Genomic DNA, 27,743 nt, shown 5'->3' on the forward strand with positions numbered 1-27,743 from the left:
TAAATATAAACATTTATTTTTTTCTAAAAAACTATATAACAGCTAATTTAGTGCTGGTACATTTAACGTACAAATAAAGTTTGAACATCTTAAATATGATTTTAACAAGAAAAACTATGACTATCAAAGTCACCCCGGAATTTAAACTAAGTATTTTTAACGTAACTATTTTTCTAAACACTATTGATTTTTTTCCAAAATAGTGCATGGACTTTGCGTGGCCTACCCCAGTACCTACATGTTTAAAAAATAATAATCTTGAGAAAAATATTCCAAGAACAAATTTAAATCCTATCAAAGCATCTATAAATTTTGATTATACAATACAAAATTTCAAAAAAAAAATATTTCTTATTCGAGAAAAAAACAGATTTTGGTACATGAATCGCCATTTTTTGACCATTTTAACTCGTTATGGACCGCCCTAATCACAAAACAATTAAAAAAAGCTGGATCCTGATGATTAAACGTGGAACTGCTGATTTCTTCAATAAATTTAATAAATAAATTGCGATAATAGATTTTTCAAATAATTACTGACGTATTTAAGGGAAAAAAAACTTCAAATTATGCTGTTATTTTTTGAAGTATAATTTAAAGGATTTAAATTTCAGACTATTATTCCAAAAAGGCCAAAAGATAAGATTTTTTTTCTTATCTTTTGGCCTTTTTGGAATAATAGTCTGAAATTTAAATCCCCTGAATTATACTTCAAAAAATAACAGCATAATTTGAAGTTTTTTTTTTTCTTAAACATCGTCGAGGGAAAATTGAGCTTTTCGAAACTACTTTTTCATAACAAATGACTTTTCTTTTGCCAATTTATCATAAAATCTATACATGATATATTGAAATTTAACAATTTTATACGCAGTTTTTTTTTATTGAGTATTGATCATATCCCATACAAATTTGGCAGCTCTCCGTACAAAAATGTTTTGTGAAAACTCAAAGTTGTAAGGATGAATGATGACTACAGAAAAAAAAAACTATACAAGAAAAACAAAATTGCTTGATTTTTTAAATCACGTTTGGTCACTAAGAATTGATTTCCGAGAAAAAAACAATTTGTTTAATTTTTTTTATATGTTTTAGGAAAATTACTAAATGGTTATATGTAACATAATTTTGCAACGGCCTTAATAACTATTCCAAAATAAAGTAAAAATTGCTATTGTTATCATTTAAAAAAAAATATGTTTTTTTTTTATAACAAGCTTAGCCCGATAAACTTCGGCTTGTTTTTTTCATTTCTTGACGTTTTTAGCTTGTATGCTCATTCAGCCTCCTTTGATCAAAATTTGATTTTTCGAAACTTTTCCCATACAATCTGCAGATTTTCCGGAATCAGTTCCAGAGTGGCCAAAACAGATTCGCGTTCGAACAAAATCGTCGAAATTTTGTTTATATATAGATAAACCCGTTGCTAATATTTTCAAAATTTATGTTGCCGTAAAAAATCGGCTCGAAAAAATCAAAGGCCAAAAAAAATTATTTCAAAAAGCTTTAAAATTTTTGAAGGAGGTTCAAGTTTAATCAATTGAAACCAATTTGAAATGCATTTTCCTGCTTTGATGTTTGGACTCGATTAAAAATATTATATTTTTGTGAAATGAGATTTTATAAAACTAATGATTTGCTAGCGATCACAATTTTGAATTTTAAATTTCAACCAATTTAAATTTCAACCAGCAACCAATTCCGTAATACACTGAATAGCAATTGTTTAAGAGTGCACAGCAACCAAAGAAGTTGTTGTTTTCTTATACTACCATTGTCGAACTAACGGACCCAATCCTTCAAAAATCTGACTGATAAAATAATAAAACTTTGTGGTAAATAATTTTGTACAGTACTTAAGGAGATGAATCCAAAATGACACCAATACTGCCCATAATTGAAAATTCGGCTATTATGCCAAATCAAGTATTCCGAGAAAAACGCGTTTTAGTGTTTGTCACAAAATCTCCGTCAAGGCAATTTCCCATAAGAGTGGCATATTAGCCGTTTGGTTTTTCGCATCGGCAGCCATGTCTAAACACTATTTCATTAAAATTCAAGTTGCAGAAGATGCGTTGGAACATCCTCTACCACCTGGTGCTAATATCTCGTTTTTGCCAAAAGTGGATATTAGCCGTTTTTTCAATGGTGGGCAGAATAGTTCCCATAGCTTTCGAAAAATTAAAATGTGAGTACCATAAACATCGGTGCAAATGCCTTGGTTGATGTGCACAGTTTTAAACATTTTAGATAAGGTTGGTCATTCAGCAGTATTCCAAGAAGCACCATGCTGCTCCATCTGCCACCAACAAAACCCACCAATATCTCCGCTATTTGCATGTGCAACACTTGCACACATGTGTCGCGTGTACGTACACACAGTCTAAAAGCCATTTAGCTGACAAAGCTTCAGTCTGCAGCTCTAATCCCTTTCCTCCTGCCCCTCACCGCCCCTCCCTGCAAAAGGACGAGAGGCCAGCAAGAAAGGGCACGGAATGTCGGTTTGTCTGTGTGTTGTCTGTTGAATTTTGCCTTTGTGACGACGACGAGTGCTGTGTGTTGTTTGCTGTAAGGATCTGCATCACACAAACAGACACACACACGTAGCGGAAAACACCAGCGCTTAAACTGCCTTCTGCATGCATTTTGAGAGCGGCTTGACAAACGAAACGAAACGAAAGCCCCGGCAAACAACTGAGTTTATTTTTCATATGAGTGAGGAAGGTTGGAAAAGGTCGCCCTTGGCTTCCTTGTTCAAGTTTCTTTTTTGCCTCCCCTCTGAAAAGAAGAAAAACGCAAAAATCACAGACTCCTCACAAATCCCTGAGAAGTAACCGGATGGTGTGCCGTCTTTGGAGCAAACGAAGAACGGTAAATAATGAAAATCTTGAATAAATCACCATTTTTATTTGTGCTTACGATCGGAACAAACTTTGCCATTCTTTTCAAAGTGTATCTTTACTGTCATATTGGTTGTGTGTAGGGTTATGGGGGTGCATTTCCGGTGGCTTAGTCTCGGTGTATTGGAGAGTGAAACGAAGGAATGATGCTGCCAATTTGCAAGTACTAAGTGAGTGTTTGTCGCTGTATCAGCGAACTGGATTGACTTCTTTAGACAGTCAATTTGGTTAGATATGGTTGAGGATTAAAATGTTCCATTAGAACATGTTTACATGATAATTGCATTGTTTGCGGCGTTATAAAGAATTTCATCTAGCCGTATTAGGCCTGATTTCGAATTCATTATTGAAAGGATTTTTTTTTTATTTTAGTGCTTTTTTTAGTAAAATATATTGGTGTGCGGGACATTTCGCCGAATGTCGTTTCACCGAATGGACATTTCGCCGAATAAAAAAAAACGAAAAAGGAAAAAATCAAAAAAAAAGAAATGGATTAAAAAAAAAAAAAGTACTAAAAAAGGAGTTGAGAATACTTCTGTGAGTTTTTGCATTCTTTCAAACATGAATCGTTCTTTGGTAATTTTGGTGTTTTTATATATTTGTTTACCTTTAATTTTAATATTATTTTTTTAATTCGGCGAAACGACATTGGCGAAACGTACCATATTCATATATTGGTATGCGGGCTAATAGTGAGATATGGTCAGTTTAAAAATTATTGGGATACACTTACAAAAACTCGTTTGTTTCCATTTAATTTCATTTCTTTGCTAAGCAGTGTCTCTGCAACTGCTTGATCGAATTTTAATGTTTAAAAATAAAAATGTTAGAGAATTTATCAGCTATTAGAAACAAATCAGTAGTAAAAATACAGTTATAATACTTATTTTTAAAAGAAATTAACCCTTTAATAGTAGTTTATGCAACAAGTTGCAAAAAGAGGATTTTTTCAGCACGAGTAAAATACGACGAGTACTGAAAAAATAAAGTTTTGCTACGAGTTCCATACAACATTTTTAGCAATTCCTAAAAACACCCATCGAATGAAATTTTAAGTCAAATTTTCATGTATTTTGTCAATAAATCATTTAAATAAAAAAATTGAAAAGTGTTACTTTTCGAAACAGTTGCTGAAAAGTTCAACTTTTCAGCACCCATTTCAGTGCTGAAAAGTAGAACTTTTTGGCATTTATTTTGAAAAGTGTTGCTATTCGATTCTGTAATGTTTGGTACAGGAAAGTAGGCTATTTCGTCGTTCAAGAATGACAGGAAAAGTGAGTAGTTTCACGACGGAATTTCAAAAAAATAAATTAAACATGTAACTGGGCACTTAATTTAAAAAGGTGAGGATTACTTTTCAATAAAAAGTGCTAAAAAATTGTTTTTTTCAGCACTCAAGAAGATTTTTCCAGCATGAGTCGAACATTTATCCAAGGAGGTTTATCGAGTTGGATAAGTATGACGAGAGCTGAAAAAGAAGTTTAGCAACTAGTAACTAACAGAAATTATTGCAATTCCGAAAAACGCGATTCCGAAAATTCCGAATCTTATGTTAAACATCCATGTTTTAATAAAATTCTCCGTTCAAAACAAAAAAAAATATTGAAAACTGTTTATTTTCCAAACCATTTCAGTGCCGAAAAGTTCTTCTACTTCTGATTTTGAAAGGTATTAATTTTCCATACTGTTATTTTTGGTTGAGAAAAGTAGGCCTTTTCGTCGCTCGAGAATAATAGGAAAAGTAAGTAGTTGCACGACGGAATTACAAAAAATATTTTAGTACTATTCGTCATTCACAGAGTGGCAAGAAAAATTAAATTTGTGGAAATTCAGAGTGCATTTTCAATTAATTTAAATGAAAAAAATCATAGCATTGATTTTTTTTTTCTAGCCAAAAATGCTGAGATTTTCTAATTGTTGTTGTAAAAAGTAAAATAGAAAACTTCTGGCAAAATACAAATCTAATTGCATTTCATTCCATAAAAAGTAGCTAACAAAACTTGTAGCAAAAAAAGTTTGATTTAAGCGTGAGGCGGACATTAAAAATGCTATAAAACATTTTTTTTGCGACAAACTACTTTTCCTCACAACAAATGAAAAAAATATTTTTTCTGTACTCAAAAATATGCTGAAAAGAACTTTTTGCAATTCCGCCGTGAAACTACTTTCTTTGCCTGTCATTCTTAAACGACGAAATAGCCTACTTTTCTGTACCAAAAATAACAGAATCGAATAGCAACACTTTTCAAAATAAATGCTGGAAAGTTCTACTTTTCAGCACTGAAATGGGTGCTGAAAAGTTGAACTTTTCAGCACTTGTTTCGAAAAGTAACAAGTAATTTTTTTTTTGATTCAAATGATTTATTGACAAAATACATGAAAATTTGACAAAAAATTTCACTCAATGAGTGTTTTTCGGAATTGCAAAAAATGTTGTATGGAACTCGTTGCAAAACTTATTTTTTTCAGCACTCTTCGTCTTTATCCAACTCGATGAACCTCGTTGGATAAATGTACTCGTGCTGAAAAAATCCTCTTTTTGCAACTTGTTGCATAAACTTCTATTATAGTTCTGTATTTTTAACTCTGAAAAGATGGCCATTCCGTCTTTCATAAATAAGGGGAAAAGTAGTCGCAATAAAAAGTTTTTTTTCAGTATTGCTGAATTTTCCTCAACATGAACAACAACTTTGCTTAAACGCTGAATCGATGGGAGATACAAATTTCTGAATATTAACATGATTTTTTTGCAAGGATCGCTGTCAAAACTGTACGGAAACTTGTATGGACAAACCTATGATGCAAAATGCCTGTGTTGGTCATAGGGAAAGTACCTACAAAGTACCAACTCTTTGAAAATCATATATATGATCTAATAAACATTTAAAAATCATAAACATCGAAGCAACCTGCTACTCTTTTTGAATAAATTGTCTTTAGATGAACATTTCGCATCGTTTCACCATCGTAAGGGCATCCAGGAAAAATTATTGCTGTAACTACAATGATTCACATTTACAAAAATGTTGAGATAATCAACTTTCGAAATCAAACATAACGGCAGTGTTGCCAGCATTACCCACATTCTCACCCCCCAAAACGACACTCGCGCGAACAGCAGTAGCATTAAACGATAATCGTGAGTAATGTGATGCGGTTTTTTTATGTTGTTGATATCCTCTGTTTATTCTAAAACATTGTTGAACCTAAACGACACACACACACACACACACACACACAATTTCCCAGCACGTCAGCGACGATGATGATGGCGTTCCAGGGGGCGAGTTTAAGCCATCTGATGTCGTCCTCGTTGACGATGGTAATGCTGTTTCAACAGACTTTGTGAGCTCGTACAAACACATTTGTCGCGCGGCTTTTCTGGCGTGTGAAGCATGTTAGTGTATGCGAGGTGAAACAAAAGCGAGTCAGAAGTCAAATGTCCTGAAAGCGGGACACACAACGGGACACTCGTAATTCAGGATTTGCTGGGAAACGATCACTATCGGAGTGTAATAAAAAGCTCAGCGAGTTTTTTTTGTTCAAACGCCAGCCAACCCTGTTTTGGGTAAACGATTCTATTGCGAAAGGATTTGGAGCTTCTTTGCGTGGCGTGGTGTGGACAAATTGAAGCGGCGAACGCCATGTGACGCCCATATTTGTTTGTGATTGTTTGTTTACCAACAATATGTGAGGCTTTTTCTGGAAACGACCGGTTAGGTATTTGCGTTTATTTTTCTGTTGGTCCACAATTTGGTTTAATCCGCTTTTCGATTTGGCTTGTTTGCCCGGCTGGAATGTGTTTGGCGTCATTGTTGGCGTTTTATGGTTTGAATATTTTTTGCATACATTGAATTGGGGGCAAATACTTTCGATGGAACAAATTAAGAAATTGTTGATTTTAATTTTATTGTTTTCTCACAAACAGTGAAATTACAAGTCAACATATCAACTGTTCCTATTGATTTAAAATTAGTATATATTTTCGATTAGTATATATTTTCGATTTAAAATTAGTATATATTTTCGTATTTAATCAGCATCAAAAATATAGAGAAAACATTCATATTCTAGAAAATCGTAAAAAAATACTGTCAAAATCTGCCTAATACGATGGCTCGACAATAACGTTATCTGAGAACAAGATTTTTTCAGTTGCAGTTTTAATACTCATCCCAAAATTTTAAAGCTATTGGTTGAAATTGAAAATTATATGAGCATTTTCAAAAGGAACTTTTTTGATTTTTATTATATTTTTTTTAAAGAAACTTTCAAAGCGAACACAATTGGGTTGAAATATTATCAATTCAATTCTCAATACATTTGACAGCTGATCATACAACTATGATATATGTAAATATTCAAAAATCCCTATGAAGGAATTTTTCTCATTAATTTGATGATCTTCAGGAAAGTTTTTGCTTTTCAGATAATAATACACTTTTTTCACCTAGTGTTAGGGCTGGTACAAATTTTATTTAAAGTTGTTGTCTCCTCCTCCCTTCAAAGTTGGCTCGAAAAATCAGGGGGGGGAAAAAATATATTTTCAAACAACTTCAAAATTTCAATGGAAATTTAAGTGCAATCAGTTGAAATTAATGTAAAATGCATTCCCCTGCGTTAAGAATCATGTTTAGCATGTTTGGGTTGATTTAAAAATCTTTTGAATCGCAAAATGTTTTTTTTTTCACTAAAATTTTTGTTTTCGTCAAATCTTATATTTTTTGAAAACTAATGACTGCTAAACAATCACAGAAAACATGTTTTTTTAAAGTGAATATCATTGAATCATTATGATAGAAATTTAGTTATAAGAAATGTTGTTATTGCTTTTAAAAAAGAATGACCAGCTAATATTTTAAGCAGGTGGTGAAAGATAAAAAGAATCATGCATTTTAATCAAAATATTAATAATAATATCAAATTCTGCAAAATTGCAAAAAACAACAAAAACATGATAAAAAAATGAATGATTTTTTAAAAGAAAATCGAACTACAAATATTTCAAATCGCACTGATATTGATTTGTTCACAAGCAATTTATTCCTTTAAAAAAATTTATTCAATGATCAGAACACAACAAGAACGTTATAAATGTGTTCAAAATAGTTTACAACAATTTAAAAGTTTTTTTCAAAAACTATTCAAAGTTTGAAAATAAAAATTATCCTCTCAGATTTTATAACAGTTATAAAAACATTTAATAAAATTTGCATTGTACCAATAACAATTCCTTTGTTATGACATTTTTTTTTGTTTTCGAAATTAAAAGAAAGGTTTATTTTTTTGGGAATTTGTATTCGAAAATGACCAATAACACGGTTTAAACCGGTAACCGATAAACCAGTTTGAATATTCTCAAAGAATTATGTTTTTCTCATTGATAATTAGTTTGAATCAAAAAACGACCAATAGTTTCCGAGAGATCGTGAGTTGAAATATGAGGACAATTTTAGGTATTTCCAATAAAAATAACTTTAAGGTGACAATATAGAAAAAATAATAGACATAGTATAAACATTTCAAGGAAAAGAGATTAATGCACAAGTTAATGCATTATAAATCAATACAGATGTTTTGCAGTCATTTCATAAAATTAAGTTTTGACGAAAAATTGTTTTTTTTTTCACAAAAAAACAAGTTTTATGGTACATTGAAATTCCACAAAATTCAAGATATTTTATAACTGGTTTAATCATACTCAAAATTAATATCAACACAGTCAAATCAATTTCATAATTTGTCAAATTCCATTGAAATGTTGAAGATTTTTGATTAATTTGACCACCCGATTTGTCGAGCCATACATACATAGGTACTAGAAAACGACGAAATTTTCATTTGCAATAACAAATTTGATTCTGCATTTGAAAAAAAATCATAAATTATGTTTAACAATATTTTTAATTACATTTTATCAAAAATGTATAACTTTGGTACAAGACATTTTGAGAATTGCAATAAAAAATCTCATAATAAAAAAAAGACTAAAAAATAGTGAAATTCAACAAGTGAAAAACCAAAAATGCGGAAAAAAAACGATTTTCAAGCTTCAGAATACAAGCCGATTCTAACTGCGGACGATAGAAGATATTTTCAAAATTTTAGGATCAATTTCAAAAAAGTGCGAACAAAGATAGATAGATAGATTTAAAAATGATTAAATTGTATTCGATTAGTATAAAAATTTCATTTTTCTGATCTAATCTCATCTCTAAAAGGTTTCATTTTTAACACCTAAATTCCCAAGCTCGAGAAGAAGGGGGAATTTGTATGAAAATTCCCCCTTTTTCTCGAGCTTGAGAGTTTACGTGTTAAAATTAAAAATTAGTCCAAAAAATATCAAAGATAATTAAATAATTCTCGATTTTATTTTTTTGAAATGAGACCAAATATGTTTAATATGAAAAGCAACGTAAAAGATGACTTTTTAATTAATTTCAGCTGATTGAACTTCTTTTATTCGGAAATTTGGAAGCTCTCTGATTTTCCCCTTTTTTATCATTTAACGGCATAAATTTTGAAAAATATTTCCGACGGCTTTTTGAAGATTAAACCATTAAATTTTTTATTATGCAAAGTATTGGATCACTGAAATAATGCAATCTATATATGATTGCAAATATTGTATTGCTTACAATGCCAATATATTGAATAAAAACACAGTTTATTTTTCTTTCTTCTCTCAACATTAAGAAGGGTAGACAGATATTAACTTGTAAAAATAAAGATGCATAGATTAAGGATTCAAAAAACATTTTTCTCTCGGTAATATATCATGGCCTTTCTTTTTGTTGTTAATCAGTAAAGTCCTCAACATTACTTTCTTGTCAACATTGTATCGATGTTTTTATAGAGAATTTTGGTGAAAAAGACCCTCTAAATAAAAAGCCACTCTTTTTTTGGAATGTTCGAGTATCATTCTTAGTTCATTAAATATAAAAGTTCAATTTTTAAAATATTAATTTTCCTTAATTACCCATTCATAACTTTAAATTACTCTAATAACCAATGATTACTAAATAATTAATGAATTACCGAATTACCAGCTTAAAATAAGAGTAATTAATAATTATTTGCCAGTCTGATGCCTTGCTGGAAACCCTTGTATTGGACATTTATTCTAATATAAAATATGATTTAAGGCTTCTTGATTTTCACATAAGATAAAATCACATTTAAAATGCAAACATATTTAAAGTTTTCATTTTACAAAAGAAAATGAAAGTATTCAGTTTCAAGAAAATTCAACCTTCATAATTTCTCTTTGAAAATGAGATAAAGAAGTTGAAATATTTTTCCAAAGTTGTATCATTCAACTTTGGATGTACAAATTGTCAGGATGTTCATCATACAGTTATTTGAGTAGTTCATAAAGACATTGAAAATCATCTAAGGAAACGACAGGTTTAAATGCATTTTTATTTCCTCAATCTGTCTTTTTGCTTGATAAAAAGGCGCTGACTTGCTCTATTGAAAAAGATACAGCAACATATCGTCTCTCTTTCAAACAGATCCATTCCAATCAATCCACAAACCAGTTTGGGTGGGGATCGCAATTATTCAACACACAAATCCTTGAGTTTCTATATATTTGTATGGTAGTTTGCTACCTCTCAACCAGCATGTTGTACCGTTCCGAATTGCGTAATTTATTTCTGTTCACCTCGACTAAATATTTTAAATCAACATTTGTCCTGCTGTCCAGTCCGTCGGAGGACAAGCTTTCCGCAATAGAAGCCCTGCATCTTCCTTCCTTCCTTACTCGGTGAATAGAACTATAAATATAAACATTTCTCAAATTGAGAAAGAACACAAAACCCGGTCGTCTGGTCCTGGTTTGACTCTAATCATGCTGGTGATTGCTGCAGGAAGAAGGCCAAGACGAAGAAGAATTTTCTGACGTGTCCCCTGTCCAGGAGCTGGTCGACGGCGTCCAGTTTGCAGTCGAGGACAAGCTTCTCCCCCTCTTCTACCCGTTTCGTCGAGTGTTCAAATAAGATAAATTGCTTTTTATCTGCCCGTTTGTCTCCACAGCAACCCCCCCCCCCCCGTAAAATGTCGAATGTTTCGTCTGACGACGAGACGAGTGTTGAATCCTTTTCTGAGGGGTGGGGGGTGGTCGTATATCTGGTTCAAGTTCTAGGTTCGACGACTGGTAAAAGATCTATGTTCCCTTTTGGATGAGGGTGTAAGTAAAACCTTTCTTAGATACTGTGTGGTGACTTTGCAAGACAGTTCTGTTAACTACAAGCCCGGATGGACGGAAGATAGAGAAGACATGTTTAGAGTTTTTGGTACGAAATAAATGTTCCAGACTGTGGAGAGGTGATAAAGGGAAAGCTCGGTGCAGGACAGGACAGCAGCAATGGTGATGATAGTGTATTGACAAGAAATTATCGAGAACATTTGCGCAGGGCATCAGTTTTCTAATCGATGCTGGTTTACTTGGGTAGTTGTCAATGAATTGATGGTCAATTAAATCGCCACAGAGCTGACGTCGGAGAAATAGAACGAAAGAAAAAGGTAATTTATCTTCTAGTTTTTTTTTTGTATTTATTGGAAGAAAAAAACTGAACCATAAATTTTAAACGGACCTCTGATTCGTGATCAGGGACCAATATAGCCCCTGAATCTTAAAAAGGGATTTTCTGATCGATTTGGTGTCTTCGGCAAAGTTGCAGGTTATGTTTAGGACTTTTCGGAAAAAAGGTACACGAAATTTAAAATACGATTTTTTCACTATAAATTGATTCCAAAAATACGTGTTATTTTATTGTCGATTTTTTTTAATATGTTTTAAGAAATTTAAAAAAAGACAACTTTGGAGCCATAATGCCAAATCTTATCCAGGAGGTAGCATTTTTTTTTTTGTTGAAAATATCGAAAATTTGTACCAAAATATTACTATAAATTAATATTTTTAAAGCAAAATTGAAAGGTACATCAATTTTAACTTTGATAAAATACGCCGTTCTCAAGTTGCAGCTAGCTTTGTGTATTTATTTTCAATATCTTTTGGTTTTTTTTTGGAAAAAACGCAAGTCTGCGAAAAGATTTTTGTAGACCTAAGAAAATTTCCTTTAATTCATTCTGGAACTTTGAAATCGGGCAATTAATTTCTGAGAGCCTCAAAAAATTTCAAAACAATGAAAATTATTTTTTCTAAGTGTCACTTTATTAGCCTCTAATTATTAAACTGACGATATCTCGGTCGACTATTTGTCCGATTTGCAATGTTTTTAACATAAATTAACTAAAAATAATAAAATTAAAAATGATCTCAGCAAACTTGACTTTTGATAAGGTATACAAATGGATAATTTGCCTTAATTCTTATAATATAAAATGTAAATACTTTAAATATTTTCATAATTTTTCACATAAAAATATTTTCTTCAAATGTGCTTTTATCTCAAGACATCATTTTTAAACTCAAAAAATCAAAAATTTATGCCTAAAAGTAGCTAAACATATGTTAAAACGATAAATTTTTATAAAAAAAAAAACTTTTCGATTGCAAATTAGATTTTGCATTAATAAAATGTATTTTATATTTTTTGTCATGATTTTCGATATATTCCATAGATTAATTTTTTTCAAAAAATCCTGTCTCCTAATCCAGATTTTGCATAATCACGTACTTGGTTCAAAAGGTGTCGTTTTTTGTACCCTTAAACATATAAAAAGTCGAAAATTCAAAAATACGAATTTTATAAGTTTTGCATTTAGTGATAACAAGTTAAACAAAACAAAAGATTTTTTTCTGTGTGCCTATGTTATCTGAAAGGTTCTAATCATAAAACAAATCGATCACAAAATCCCTTCTCAAGATACAAAATTTCATACTTTTACATACCCGCTTTGTATGACCAACCTCCAAAATTGTATGGAGACTTGTATGGAAAAACTAATGATGCAAAATTACTTATTTCGACGGAGGGACAAAGTTTAATCCAAATTAAAAAATACAAAGAAAAGTCGATTTGTATAAAATTAATTCCAGGGAAATTTCACAAACGATTTGCGTAACAAAAACTGAAGTTATAGATAGTTAGATTGTCATGTTCAGTAAATTAAAAACTACTAATTTTAGTCAAATTTAAAAAAAAAAATGGTTGTTGAGTGCATTACTGTTCACCTTAAAGTAAAACATTGTTCATATTGACAGATGGATTCCGAAGTTTGAAGTACCAAATATAGTTTTCAGCCTTCAGGATTAGCTACACAGAAAAAATGAATTTTTGATCGTTCAATATTACCTCTTTTTGAGTTTTTTTGTCCAAAAAATGAGAAATTCAACATAAACTGATGAAAATTTTACCAGTTCTTGATGGAAAATTACAAAAAACAAATGACACAAAATCTGTCACCATTCACCATTGTCACCATTTACTTGAATTAGATAACCTTTTAAAAATGTGAATTTGATTAAAAAAATGGCTGCTAATTCTTCAGGAATACCACCAGCAAAAATTTATATAAAACACTTGAATTCAAACTTCAAGCTAGATTTTATTTATAATTTCTAAGCAAACAGTATAACTAAGATACTAATACGTTTATCGTTATTAATAAATAATTTGTCTTTGAAGCTAAAAATAATAAAGTTTGTAAAAATCATCAACCTTTTAAAAATCTTTAGCGTGTCACTTCTCTAAATCGAGGGCAATCACGAAAAAGCTTCCAGTGCTAGACATCACATTGCGGTCACACATTTCATTTTCCATCATTTTACTCTTGAGCAGCAAATAAAAACTTCATGCTGGGGGAAACATCCATTACAAAAGTGCCCTGCGTAGTGTCACCATTCACCAGTGCAAAACTTGACAGCAGTAGCAGCTACAAAAAAGGAAATTTCGTGCCATTTCCGTAGTAGTAACTACGAATCCCTGCATCCTTCCAGCGCAAAAAAAAAAAAAATGTTGAGATTTTCTCGACGACTTCTCCAAGACGACGACGACGACGTTCCCCCGGAAGTCAAAGCACATTCCGCCAGATATAAAAATGAAACCGGAAATTACCTCGTCTCATTTCCATCATCGTAACACTTTGCGACCCCTTCCCTTTTCCCTCGCTAACCCTCTCTCGGAAACATCTCTGGTGGTTTCTGACGGTTGCCACCCGCTCAGGAGATCAATTCATAATTTTAAATTTGTTTCAAATTCGTTTTTAACCCATCTTTTCTCCCCCAGCTCTCCCCTCAGTCGTGTCGGTTCCGGAACTTTTCCTCCGAGCTTGGCTGCCAATCATCATTTTTATTGAACCAGAAATTTGCTCAGCATGAAGATGAATATTTTCACCCTTTCCAACCCCTTGGAGTTGGGTAAGGATTAAGCACAGTCAAAATAAGTGCTATGAGTTTGATTTTTCGAAAGATTTGCTTAAAAATATTTTTTCAACTGTGCAGCCCCTGAATCTAGTCTCCGAGTACATCCATCTCCGGTTGAAGTCGGCTCCGCTCGTCTCAATGAATGAAGTTTGGTGGCACCCCCACCACCAGCTGGTACCAGCCAGCCAAAAGCTGTTCGATTCTAAATTAGGCAAATGGATAACCCGCGAACAAGGTGTGCCAAAGGTGGCCGTAATAACGAATTTGAGTGTGCCTCATTCGAAAGTTTGAGATGAGATGATCAAACGGCTCTGGGGAAAGATGAAGGGGAGGAGGAAAGTCGAGGAAAAGGCTTTTCCACACACACACACTCAGTGAATGAGCGAGAAAGGAAGGATATTTCTTCCGTCTTGCGCCATGAAAAGCATAATTTTCCTAAAAGCGTGGAAATGAAAATGTATCCGACGAGATGCCGTGGGGATTCGAGCTTGAGTTTGGGAAAGTGGGGATGGTGGTGTGGGAAAAAAGCTGATCTTTGCGAGCAATTCCATCAGGAATGGATTGAAAATTGGCAAGCTTGTGTTGGGTGGATAATTTTGGAGCAGCGATCCTTACGAAAAGAAGTATCGTTTGATCATTTGCTGATAAAAAAACATTTGAAAATATGGATAGTAGAAGGACTTCAATCTGAACAATCAAAAATATTTTTGATTATTTAATTTACCAGTGTACTACTGTTCACAAAAACAATATATTTCTTTTTTTTTTTACAGTATTTACAATATAAGTTTATTTTTATTATTTTTTCAATATCCCCTCCTCCTCAAGCCTTCGAACTCCGAACGACTTATATTGCAAAATTCGACCAGTTTTAACATTTTGAAAAACGAAACTTTTGGCTTCTCAAAATGTATCAGTAATCGTTTTAGTTTTTAAGTTACAGTCATTTTACTGGAAAAGATATTTTTTCGCAATTTTTCTTTTCTAATTATCTTTTAAAAAGCTGAATGTTGGAAGAGTATTAGCAAATTAAAATAAAATTAAAAAAGGAAGTAACACAAAACCCTTTATAAACATTGACAGTTATTGTACTGTCGAAAATTCTCAAACTATTGATTAATCATGGAAAGTATTTTGTTTTCCTAAAGTTTTTTCCAATCGGTGATCCCAAAATATAAAGTTTCTAAAAGGCATTTAAAGCCCTATATGATAAACAAAATATTCAAAAATAAGCACTATACAATAAATTCTAAACATTTTACAGTCGATCATGGTGTGTTTACTAAAACATACTTAAGATTAAAAAAAATCGGCAAGTCTGATATTTGGCACCATGAAAGAAGGTAGGTAGAAAATATTTCGTCGGGGGGTCTAAAACAACTTTTTTTGCAGTTTTATCATTTTTTTTAATTTTTCTGCAGAAAAGTCACTGAAAATTGATTGAAACATGTCCACCCCATTTCTTATAAATATGCCTTGAGAGCTTCTAAATTACATATTTGACCAATATTTGGCCTCAAATAAAAAGTTTCCAAAACAAATTTGCCTAATTTCTAGCTTTCTTTGAAACAACCCCAAAATCTAAGCTGGAAATCCCAATACGACCAAATAAATGTAATTCTTTGTATAATTTGATATATATACCGCAACAGATTGCCAGAATACAAATTAGAGCAAAAACACTGTTAAACTTAGATTATTTAATAAAAAAGCTTTTTATTACCTAAAAGGTTGCAAAAATTATTTTTTCAATCCTCTGCCATATTACACCACGACATTTTAAAACGTTTTCGAACCATTTTCCTGAAAAAAAAACTATAATTTTTTATTTATAAACAGAGAAATGCCCAATTTCGTAAAATAAAAAGTGACTTCCTCCAAAATTTCTAGATTTAATTCCCATTCAAACGTTGATCACCGCCTCCGATATTTTTAATGAAGATAATATTTTTTTGAAACATGAAAACTATATCAAATTTTGATGGAATTTCAAATCAATATTATTTTATAAAGAATCTTAAAAAACTCAGAAATTGATGTTGATCTTTGAATGCGAATTTAATCTAGAAATGTTATGATTATGAAAACATAATAAATAGGATTATTTCAATACTCTCAATTTATCATGTATTTCTCGAATTGAAAAACTAATAGCAATATCGGATTCTTTAGACAAATTTACACTTAGAATATTTAGAATTAGTTTCTAACTTACATGTTATAAGTGTTATTGAAATATATGAATAATTCAAAAATATCTTAAAATTTATAGGCATTTGAGCATGAGCATGAGCATGGTTGAATCTTAAGATTTATAGGCATTTTCAGTAGAACAAGTTTGTTAGTTTAATTGGAAAATATTGGATTCATGATTTTATACAGTCTTTAATAAAAAAAATTGCAAAATCTATTTCTAATGAATTTTTGCCTAACCTGGTAGTTTTTTTTTATTTCTAAATAAGGCCGTTGCAAATATTTTTCAAAGTTTTTCTTGACAAATGATCCAAAAAATCGGGGGCATAAGAAAAATCAAAATCGTTATGAAAATAAAAGTTTAATTAAATGAACACAGTCTTAAATGCATTTTTCTGCATTAATAATCATATTTATCATGTTTGGGCTCATTTTAAAATACAGTCCAAACGCGATTATCCGAAGCCTCGATGATCCGAAGGTTTGTATGTGACTTCGGAAAATCTATTTAAAAATACATATTTTCTTTCTCTTAACATTAAATCCGAGCTCTGTGACCCCATTTTAGTGAAATTTGAATAATGTATTGCCTATTAATTAAAAAAATGATTTTTTTCAATAGTTCATCACCGCCATTTTTGCCGCCAACTTGGATCTAAAAATTCTAAATCACTTTAAAGTACCGTAAACCGGGGTGACTTTGATAGGATTTCAATTTGTTTTTAGAATATTTTCCAAAAGGTAAGGTTTTTCTTAAGATTATTATTTTTAAAATATGTACTGGGGTAGGCCACACAAAGTCCATGCACTATTTCGGAAAAAAAGTTTTTTCAATAATGTTTAGAAAAATAGTTACGTTAAAAATTCTTAGTTTGAATTCCGGGGTGACTTTGATAGTCATAGTTTTTCTTGTTAAAATCATATTTAAGATGTTCAAACTTCATTTGTACGTTAAATGTACCATCACTAAAGTAGCTGATATCTTATTTAAGAAAAAAAAAAACAATGTTTATATTTAGTTAACTAAGTGTATAAGCTTTTAAGCAAAATACATATAAATTTTAGGTAAAATTGTTAAAAAGTCGGAATTTTGCCTGAAATTTGTTAAAACTAGTTTTGTTTATAAAATTATCGATTTATATTGCATTTTATACTGAATTCAAAGCACGAATCACAAGTTTTCACATTTTACATGAAATTTGTTCAACTGAAATTGCATATAAATTTGGAGATTTTTTTTAAATGTGTTTCAAAAACACATATTATTTATTATTTACAAACTTATTTAACCTTCTCCAAGTGGAAAATTGTCCAAAGAATCCGAAAATGCATTCCATTTTCCGATTAAAAATCATGTTCATTGGGAAAATCATGACACTTTGAGAAGTTTAAAATAATGACTTTCATCAACATTTTCTTAACTATAGTTAACTAACATTTTAAACTTGTCAAAATTTTATGATAAGTTCTTCTTGAGGTACTTTGAACACTTCTCTACCACGGTCAGTATGATTTTAAACCATTCCTTACGTATTTTAATTGTACTCTTCATTTTGCGTAAAAATCGCAAACCTATCAAAGTCACCCCGGCAGGCCCGTAGCCAGGGGGGGGCTTCCGGGCTGCAGCCCCCCCCCGAAATTTTTTCCAATTTTTTTAAAAAAATTGAACTACCTTAAAAAATCTCAAATCAATGATTGTGTGTTCTCTTCCCAGAAATAATTTGCAAGATAGAGAATCAAGAATAGATTGATCAAACTAAGTAATTTGCCTGTCCATTGCCGGGCTCAGTTTTTGTAGATTATGGATCCAATATTTAAAAATTGAGCTGCAGATTTGAACATTGTTCCATTCAGTAACATCTCATTTATCTTGTAGTTTTAGCATTACATTGGTTAGGATGGTCCAAATCTGGGCTTACTTGGGGCTATCCCCTGAAATCAAAGATTTACGCATCACTAGCCTAAGTTCCAAAATTTGAGCATTTTCTGACCACTGACCACCAAGTTTGGGCAAAATCGTCAAATTGTATGGAGAAAAGCAACTGTTTCAGTTCTTGACCAATGGAAGGCGCAATAACTATCCAGTTCTTACCAATTTTCAGAACTAATATCTTCTTTAAATTTGGAAAAACTTTCCCGAAGACTCCTTATTTTTTTGGGTTTTTTTTGCTAAAAAGTTATTAACCTTCGAAAATAGCAATTTCCGAGCGGACTGCTCTAAGGGGCTACATAGAAATAATTACCGTCATCTGGGGCGAATCGGGACTACAGTCTGAATAGGGACAGCAAAAATCCTTAGATCTTGTTGTCTTATTTTTGATTGTAGAACTTAAGTATGACCCCTGAAGAACCATAAAATAATTTAGAATTTTTGGATTCAATGTGGCGGCCAAAATGGAGGTCAAGAAATATTTCTGGTGTTTTTTTTAAAGGTCTAATAAACCAAATTTCTAGTTTTTGCTTTTTGGGTGCTTTTGAAACCGTCATGGGTATTAAAAAACACCCAAAAAGCAAAAACTGAAAATTTGGTGTATTGGACCATTAAAAAAAAAAGATGCCGAATTTGATGTTAAAAACAAGCAAATAAAACATGCCGATTTCATTTGTTCCTGATTCGGTTATCCGAAGTCCTTCGAACTTAGGATAATCGAAACTTTGGATAATCGAGGCTTCGGCTAGTCGAATTTGGACTGTAAAATTAATAGCCCTCCTTTATGTGCATTAAAACCTTTAAACTGTTAACAAATGTTTTTTTCTACATTTTTCAAAATTTATCATAATTTCTCAAAAATATTTAGATTTTGTTTTCAAAAACGAAAGCATTTAATATGAAAAACATTTGAGTGAATTTCGACTATTATCAGAAATACATTTCTAATTTTATCGTTGTGGTTTTAAGAATATGGTTAGTTACATATCTGAGAACTTAGAGAAAAATGCTTGAGAAATATCCGTATGTATTTTTTTATTACTTTTTCGTAAACCTTTTTTCCGAATCCACTCGTCCAAAATGCTTTCTTTTGGTCACATTTTTTAGTTTCCACCGTGGCCAATCTCCAATTTTTATTTAATATATCAAAAATCGGAAGATCAACTAAGTGAATCCTTATTATCAACTAATTTTCACTTTGTGCATGAGCTTGCGATTTTTAAAGGAAGAAATAAAATGATAAAAATATTCAAAACGTTAAAAAAATTTAAGCTTGGATTCAAAAACTCTGAAAATAAATTAATTAAATATCATTTTTGCAATTCCGTCGTGAAACTACTTACTTTTCCTGTCATTCTTGAACGATGAAATAGCCTACTTTTCTGTACCAATAATAACAGAATCGAATAGCAACACTTTTCAAAATAAATGCTGAAAAGTTCTACTTTTCAGCACAGAAATGGGTGCTGAAAAGTTGAACTTTTCAGCACTTGTTTCGAAAAGTAACACTTTTCAACATTTTTTTGATTTAAACGATTTATTGACAAAATACATGAAAATTTGACTTAAAATTTCACTCAATGAGTGTTTTTCGGAATTGCAAAAAATGAACCTCGTTGGATAAATGTACGACTCGTGCTGAAAAAATCCTCTTTTTGCAACTTGTTGCATAAACTACTATTTCAAATTGTATAATTTCTGATCAATAATTCATTTTCAAACTATTTAATTTCTATTTCTTGGATTTTACAGATTAGAATTTGCATTTTGAAAATTTTAAAATTTCTTTATTATTTTTCTTATTTTTGAATATCAATTGTAAATATTTTCCAAAGTTTATGTTGCCACCTTTTCAAAATGGACCAAAAAACAGAGAGCAAATACAATATTAAAAAAAAATAGCTTCACAATTTTAATGGAAATAACTTATTTCGATTAAGTCTTTTTAGGACCAGCGACCAGGTCGGTTCGGAAAACAAATTTGAAATGTTTTTCCTGCTTTGATAATCATATACGACATGTTTGGGCTCGTTTAAAAATATTTAGAATTTTTGTAACATGTTGCGGAACCGCGGAAAGTTTTTTTTCACGAAAAAAGCATTTCGCCATCAGCTAGATATTTTGAAAACTAATGATGCAAAACAACACTTTTAAAATAATAAAACCATAGCTTGTAGTTTTGATTTTTAACCCTCTCGACTTTGGTCAGAGTTTAGTGACATAAACTTCAGAATAATATTCGCAACGGCTAAATAAAGATTTAAAAATTTTACACTTTCAAATTTCTAAATTTTCATAATTTTTGATTTCAGATTTTTAGGTATAAGACAAAGAAATGCCAGAAATCAAAAATAAAAATAATAAAAACATAATATCAAAAAATCTGAAATTCCAAAAATTAAAAAATCTAAAACTGAAAAATTAATAAAATAATTAATACTTAAGAAATCCTAAACTAAAAAAAATATCATTTTAAAATTAAGTTATTCAAAATCCAATAAATTATGTTTTTTCAATCTCAATTTTTGGATGCTTTAAATATTTTTATGTTTGAATTCTAGTACAGTCAAACCTCTTTTTACGCGACCTCCTTTTGCGCGAAATTTTTTTTACGCGGTTTTTTTTACGCGAAGAATTCAAAATAACGCGAACTCAATTTACGCGAAAAATTCAAAATAACGCGGTCCGATTTTAAACTGTCGGAAGCTTGGTCGGAAGTCTTAACCATTATGGTCATATCTTCCTGTTCAACGGGGACCACAATCAGGGTTTTTACCATCAGTAGCTTCGGTATACTCTGCATCATATTGGGATGTTCTGGACAACTAAGAACATCCGGAAGTCACGAATAGAATATCTATCTGTTCAACGGGTGTTTGTACCGGTGTATTCACCATCGATATAGCTTCAGGTAGCTTCAGTGAGCCACGATGGACTCTCTGCGATCTGTTAGAATGTACGAGGTCATCCAGGAACTCCCGGAATTCATGGCCTAGATATCTACCTGATCAACGGGATTCTATATGGCTATATTAACCATCGGTATAGCTTCAGGTAGCTTCAGCGGACCACGATGGACACTCTGCGGCAATTTGGATTGTTTTGGGTCACCCAGGAACTCCCGGAAGTCATGGCCTGGATATCTACCTGATCAACGGGGGTCTGTATGGCTATATTAACCATCGATATAGCTTCAGGTAGCTTCAGTGAGCCACGATGGACTCTCTGCGATCTGTTAGAATGTACGAGGTCATCCAGGAACTCCCGGAAGTCATGGCCTGGATATCTACCTGATCAACGGGGGTCTGTATGGCTATATTAAACATCGGTATAGCTTCAGGTAGCTTCAGTGAGCCACGATGGACTCTCTGCGATCTGTTAGAATGTACGAGGTCATCCAGGAACTCCCGGAAGTCATGGCCTGGATATCTACCTGATCAACGGGGGTCTGTATGGCTATATTAAACATCGGTATAGCTTCAGGTAGCTTCAGTGAGCCACGATGGACTCTCTGCGATCTGTTAGAATGAACGAGGTCATCCAGGAACTCCCGGAAGTCATGGCCTGGATATCTACCAGATCAACGGGAGTCTATATGGCTATATTAACCATCGGTATAGCTTCGGGTAGCTTCAGTGAGCCACGATGGACTCTCTGCGATCTGTTAGAATGAACGAGGTCATCCAGGAACTCCCGGAAATCATGGCCTGGATATCTACCAGATCAACGGGGGTCTATATGGGTGAATTAACCATCGGTATAGATTCAGATAGCTTCAGTGGACCACGATGGACACTCTGCGGCATGTTGGATTGTTTTGGGTCATCCAGGAACTCCCGGAAGTCATGGCCTGGATATCTACCTGATCAACGGGGGTCTGTATGGCTATATTAAACATCGGTATAGCTTCAGGTAGTTTCAGTGAGCTACGATGGGCTCTCTGCGATCTGTTAGAATATACGAGGTCATCCAGAAACTCCCGGAAGTCATGGCCTGGATATCTACCTGATCAACGGGGGTCTATATGGCTATATTAACCATCGGTATAGCTTCAGGTAGCTTCAGTGAGCCACGATGGACTCTCTGCGATCTGTTAGAATGTACGATCATCCAGGAACTCCCAGAAGTCATGGCCAGGATATCTACCTGATCAACGGGGGCCTGTCTGGCTATATTAACCATCGGTTTAGCTTCAGGTAGATTCCATGGACCACGATGGACACTCTGCGGCATGTTGGATTGTTTTGGGTCATCCAGGAACTCCCGGAAGTCATGGCCTGGATATCTACCTGATCAACGGGGGTCTGTATGGTTATATCAACCATCGGTGTAGCTTCAGATAGCTCAGTGGACCACGATGGGCACTCTGCGGCATGTTGGATTGTTTTGGGTCATCCAGGAACTCCCGGAAGTTATGACCTGGATATCTAATTGATCAAAGGAGGTCTATATGGCTATAGTATCCAGCGGTATACCTGCAGGTAGCTTCAGTGGTCCACGATGGACAATTTGTGACATGTTAGATTGTGTTGAGACATCCAGGAACTCGTCCTCAAATGCGAATGCTAATTCTAATGGGACATTTATGCGTTGATCAGGAAAATATCCAGGCCAGGACTTCCGGGAGTTCCTGGATGGCCCAAAACAATCCAACATGCCACAGAATGCCCATCGTGGTCCACTGAAGCTATCTGAAGCTACACCGATGGTTGATATAACCATACAGACCCCCGTTGATCAGGTAGATATCCAGGCCATGACATCCGGGATTTCCTGGATGACCTCGTACATTCTAATAGATCGCAGAGAGTCCATCGTGGCTCACTGAAGCTACCTGAAGCTATACCGATAGTTAATATAGCCATATAGACCCCCGTTGATCAAGTAGATATCCAGGCCATGACTTCCGGGAGTTCCTGGATGACCTCGTACATTCTAACAGATCGCAGAGAGTCCATCGTGGCTCACTGAAGCTACCTGAAGCTATACCGATGGTTAATATAGCCATATAGACTCCCGTTGATCAGGTAGATATCCAGGCCATGACTTCCGGGAGTTTCTGGATGATCCAAAACAATCCAACATGCCACAGAATGTCCATCGTGGTCCATGGAATCTACCTGAAGCTAAACCGATGGTTAATTCACCCATACAGACCCCCGTTGATCCGGTAGATATCCAGGCCATGACATCCGGGAGTTCCTGGATGACCCAAAACAATCCAACATGCCACAGGATGTCCATCGTGGTCCACTGAAGCTATCTGAATCTATACCGATGGTTAATTCACCCATATAGACCCCCGTTGATCTGGTAGATATCCAGGCCATGACATCCGGGAGTTCCTGGGTGACCCAAAACAAACCAACATGCCGCAGAGTGTCCATCGTGGTCCACTGAAGCTATCTGAAGCTATACCGATGGTTAATTCACCCATACAGATCCCCGTTGATCAGGTAGATATCCAGGCCATGACTTCCGGGAGTTCCTGGATGACCCAAAACAATTCAACATGCCGCAGAGTGTCCACCGTGGTCCACTGAAGCTACCTGAAGCTATACCGCTGGTTAATATGGGCATACAGACCCCCGTTGAACAGGTAGATATCCAGGCCATAACTTCCGGGAGTTCGTGGATGACCCAAAACAATCTAACATGCAACAGAATGTCCATTGTAGTTCACTGAAGCTACCTGAAGCTATACCGATGGATAATATAGTCATATAGACCCCCGTTGATCAGGTAGATATCCAGGCCATAACTTCCGGGAGTTCTTGGATGACCTAGTACATTCTAACAGATCACAAGGTAACCATCGTAGGTCACGGAAGCTACCTGCAATTATTACGTAGTGGATACACTGGTACAGACCCTTGTTGAACAGGTAGATAATCAGTTCATTACTTCCGGAAGTTCTTGGATAACCCAGAACATCCCAACCTGCTGTAGAATATACAGCGCAGGTCACTGAAGCTATTTTGAATAATCTGGAATTACATTATTATTATTAAAAAAATATAATACTTTATAAAACTAAAAAATACTGAAAACTCTTTTTACGCGAGCAATTCAAAATAGCGCGAACTCTTTTTACGCGAAAAATTCAAAATAGCGCGAACTTTTTTTACGCGATTTTTTTTTACGCGAGAACCAAAATTCGCGTAAAAAGAGGTTTGACTGTATTCCTAAATTTATTTATTTTTACCAGAAAATTAAGTGATTATTGTAATGGCTTTTCCCTTATTTCAGCATTTTAAGATTCAGCGTTTTGATAGTCAGCTTCATGAGGCAATTCTTCAATATTATTTAAGCGAATACATTATTTTCAAACGTTATTTTCAGTCGCATCCAAATAAACAAATCAAAATCTCATCAACACATATTGCACCCGAAGAAATATCAAACGACGCTTTTTGTTTCTGTTCCTTTTTAGCTGCGTACCGCTTAAGAGAAGTCTTTTCGTAAACCTTTTCTTGACCGTTTCTTGAGATTTTTTTGTATGGAGTTTTAAGAGTCTCCGTACTACAGGACATTTTTTAATTTTTTTTTTTTTTTTTTTTTTTCAAAAAAAATAAATAAGACAGCATAAAAAAATATTTTATTCGATTATTCGAAGTGAAAATTTTTCAAAGCCTTGAGATATTTTTTTTTTGAGATAATTGAGTCTGGACTGTGCAAAGAATTTCAACGATTTTTTTCTTCTATACTTAGATTTTTTGAAAACTAATGATTGCAAAACAACAGGACAGGTGTACAATGCATTTTAAAACAGCTTTTCATTGAAATATTTAAACCATTTTCAATCTATATGCATTTCAAATTGGTTTTTATTGATTTGATTGTATTTGCGTGTAAATTTTGAAGTTTTTTGAATCAGTTAAATAAAAAAAAAATAAAAAAAATGGCTTATATGTGCCAATAAAAAGCTGATTTTGGGATGTTTATGATTTTTCAAACGAAACTATTTCAAATTCAATTTTATTTTCAAATACTGCTGCAATGCCATCTGAAAACCCCCTTAAACCAACAAGATTCAAATCTGTTTTTCAGTCCCACCTTTCTGCGGATTTGTGTACACATTCTTTCAGCCTAAGGGGCAATCCTAATTTCACAACGTCAGAGCAGAACACAGTTTCTCTTTGAAGTTTCTGGCTGTGGAGCGCCAACGCCAAAAATCCGTGTTTGAAAATCGATAATTTGTATTTCAATGAGCTTTTCCGGCTAAGAGGATTAAGGGACGAGAGCAAGAGGTGATTCGCCGTCACACCATTGCGCTGTCGTTGGCAGACTAGGGGGGATTAAAGATAAAAGAAAGTCTTGATTTTGGTTTGAGGGGAAATTTTAGGAAATTGTCATTTAGGATTTATTTCAGGAAGGTATCGTTAAATTGAATGATACTCAAATCGTCGTTATTTTAGAAGCATCGACACCTAAATTGATCAAAATTTGCTACAAAAAACTTTTTTGGTAAGAACAAATTGCGTCACAAAATTGAAAATCACCGTTACGAAACTTGAATGCCAAGATCATTAGAGCCGATTAGATCCATCTCTCAATTTTTTTCAGTTTGGTCGACCAACAAAAACTTCCAACATTAAAGCTTGATTTTCGTGGACGGCGACGACGTTCGCAAAAAAAAATAAGAAGAAGAAGAAGTTCATGGAGAGGACAAAACAACCGAATATAATAAACATCAATTTGACTCAACATTAGCTTCCATTCAGGGGGAGAGAAAAGTCAATTTTTCCCGCGCTTCGGTTTTTTTTTCTCTTCTTGCGATAGTGGTGGAAAGGAAGGAAGTCGTACACAGGTGATTGTGCGTGAGATGGAGCACGGTGTATCGGGGTAACTTTGTGCCAAATTGAAGTTGTCTTTAAGAAATTGAATAAATTTTGGAAATTTGAAATAAAAGTGATTCAAGAAACATTTTTTTTAAAGAAAATTACAAATTCCAAAAACGGTACTAAACGTGATTCCTAAATTTCCCCTTTTCAAAGTCTGCTGAAGTCAGTTCGACAACGTGGACACAAACAGTCTCCCACAGCAGGTCGCACACTAAAAGCTTGTGGAACGGGGACAAACCTCACCAGCACCACCCCAGCAATCAAGCACAAGGTGGGAAGAAAATTGAGAGCTTTCATAGCAAAAGTGATTTTCCTTCTAGCAGCAGAACCCACGTCGCCATCATTTGCTGATCCCCAAAGAGGGACTTCTTCTCCTGCAGGCTGGCACGTGTATATTTGTACAGACTTCAACCTTTGGCACCATCATCTTGGGTTGACGTGGCTTGAGAGGGGGAGAGGGGAGCTTTCGCGCGGGTACATTCACACACATTGGCTAAATTAAAGGTCAATTGAGGGTGCTTAAGAGGTACCCCCGAACCCGCACGAGGACTCATCCCCTGAAGCAGAGTCGTCCCAGGTAATGTAGCTCGGAGTTCGTGAAAGTGTCGTATTTTGCTAGTGGCACCTGGAGAGCTTTCAAACGAGCTTTGGCCCCCCGTCGAACCTTCTTCTTCTACTTCTGCAACGGTTGGTTTAATTCGTTTGACTACCCGACGACATTATCGTTATGGACTGGAAGGTAGTTCCACACTTCCCAACCCAACCTACAGCGCACTCCCCAGATGGTAATGGGATGAAAATAGACGGAAATGGATTTAAGGTGAAGGTTGGGAAAGTTGCTGGATCGATTGGAAGTAAGAAGTTGGAAGATTCGGTGAAGTTTTACGAGCAGCTATTACTTGATAGGTTACGAAAATGGGGGAGTATTTCACACTCAATTAACTAACTCAGGGAAAATTAGCCTAAAAAAGCCTGAAAGCGGATTAATGGAAAGGTTGGAAATAGATAGGAATAATGCCAAAACAATTGAATGGGCTTTAAAAAAATTATTCCATTTGGAGTAAAATGAAAATGTTCAATCGATCTGTACATTCAAATTTCCTCCAAGAGACATTAGTTTTGAATCCAAACTATTATTTTGAAATCAAAGTTGCTCGTACTGGAGGGATGTGAAAAAACCCAAGGGCCTAATTTTCGAGTGATTTTTTAACTTTGATAATCCAAAACAGTGGACAACAACTTTTATGGAATTCGGCCTATCATAATCAAAAAATGGGATTTCAAAATTAAATTATAATGCGTGAAGAATAGGGTGCCTAGAAAAAATGACACCCTGCTCCACAATCGGAAAACGGTTTTTTGGGTTATTTTAAGCACCTGTGTAAATTTTGAGCGAAATTGGTGGAGATTAACCCATTGATACCCGAGCCTAAAGTTGGTGAAAAAAATGTTTTTCATACAAAAATGACTTTTTTAAATTGCTAATAACTTTTCAGGATCGAGTTTTACAGCTTTGGTATGTTCTACAAAGTTGTAGAGCATTA

General features: G+C 33.7%; 1 protein-coding gene across 1 annotated transcript in view; it reads right to left on the bottom strand.

Annotated features, from left to right (window-relative positions):
- The window catches only part of LOC120430087 (beta-1-syntrophin), a 373,089-nt gene that overhangs the window by 32,326 nt on the left and 313,020 nt on the right, over nt 1–27,743 (bottom strand). The gene's annotated exons all lie outside the window — the stretch shown is intronic.

This window comes from Culex pipiens, chromosome 2 (genome assembly GCF_016801865.2).
Source record: "Culex pipiens pallens isolate TS chromosome 2, TS_CPP_V2, whole genome shotgun sequence".
Classification (NCBI taxonomy): Eukaryota; Metazoa; Arthropoda; class Insecta; order Diptera; family Culicidae; genus Culex; species Culex pipiens.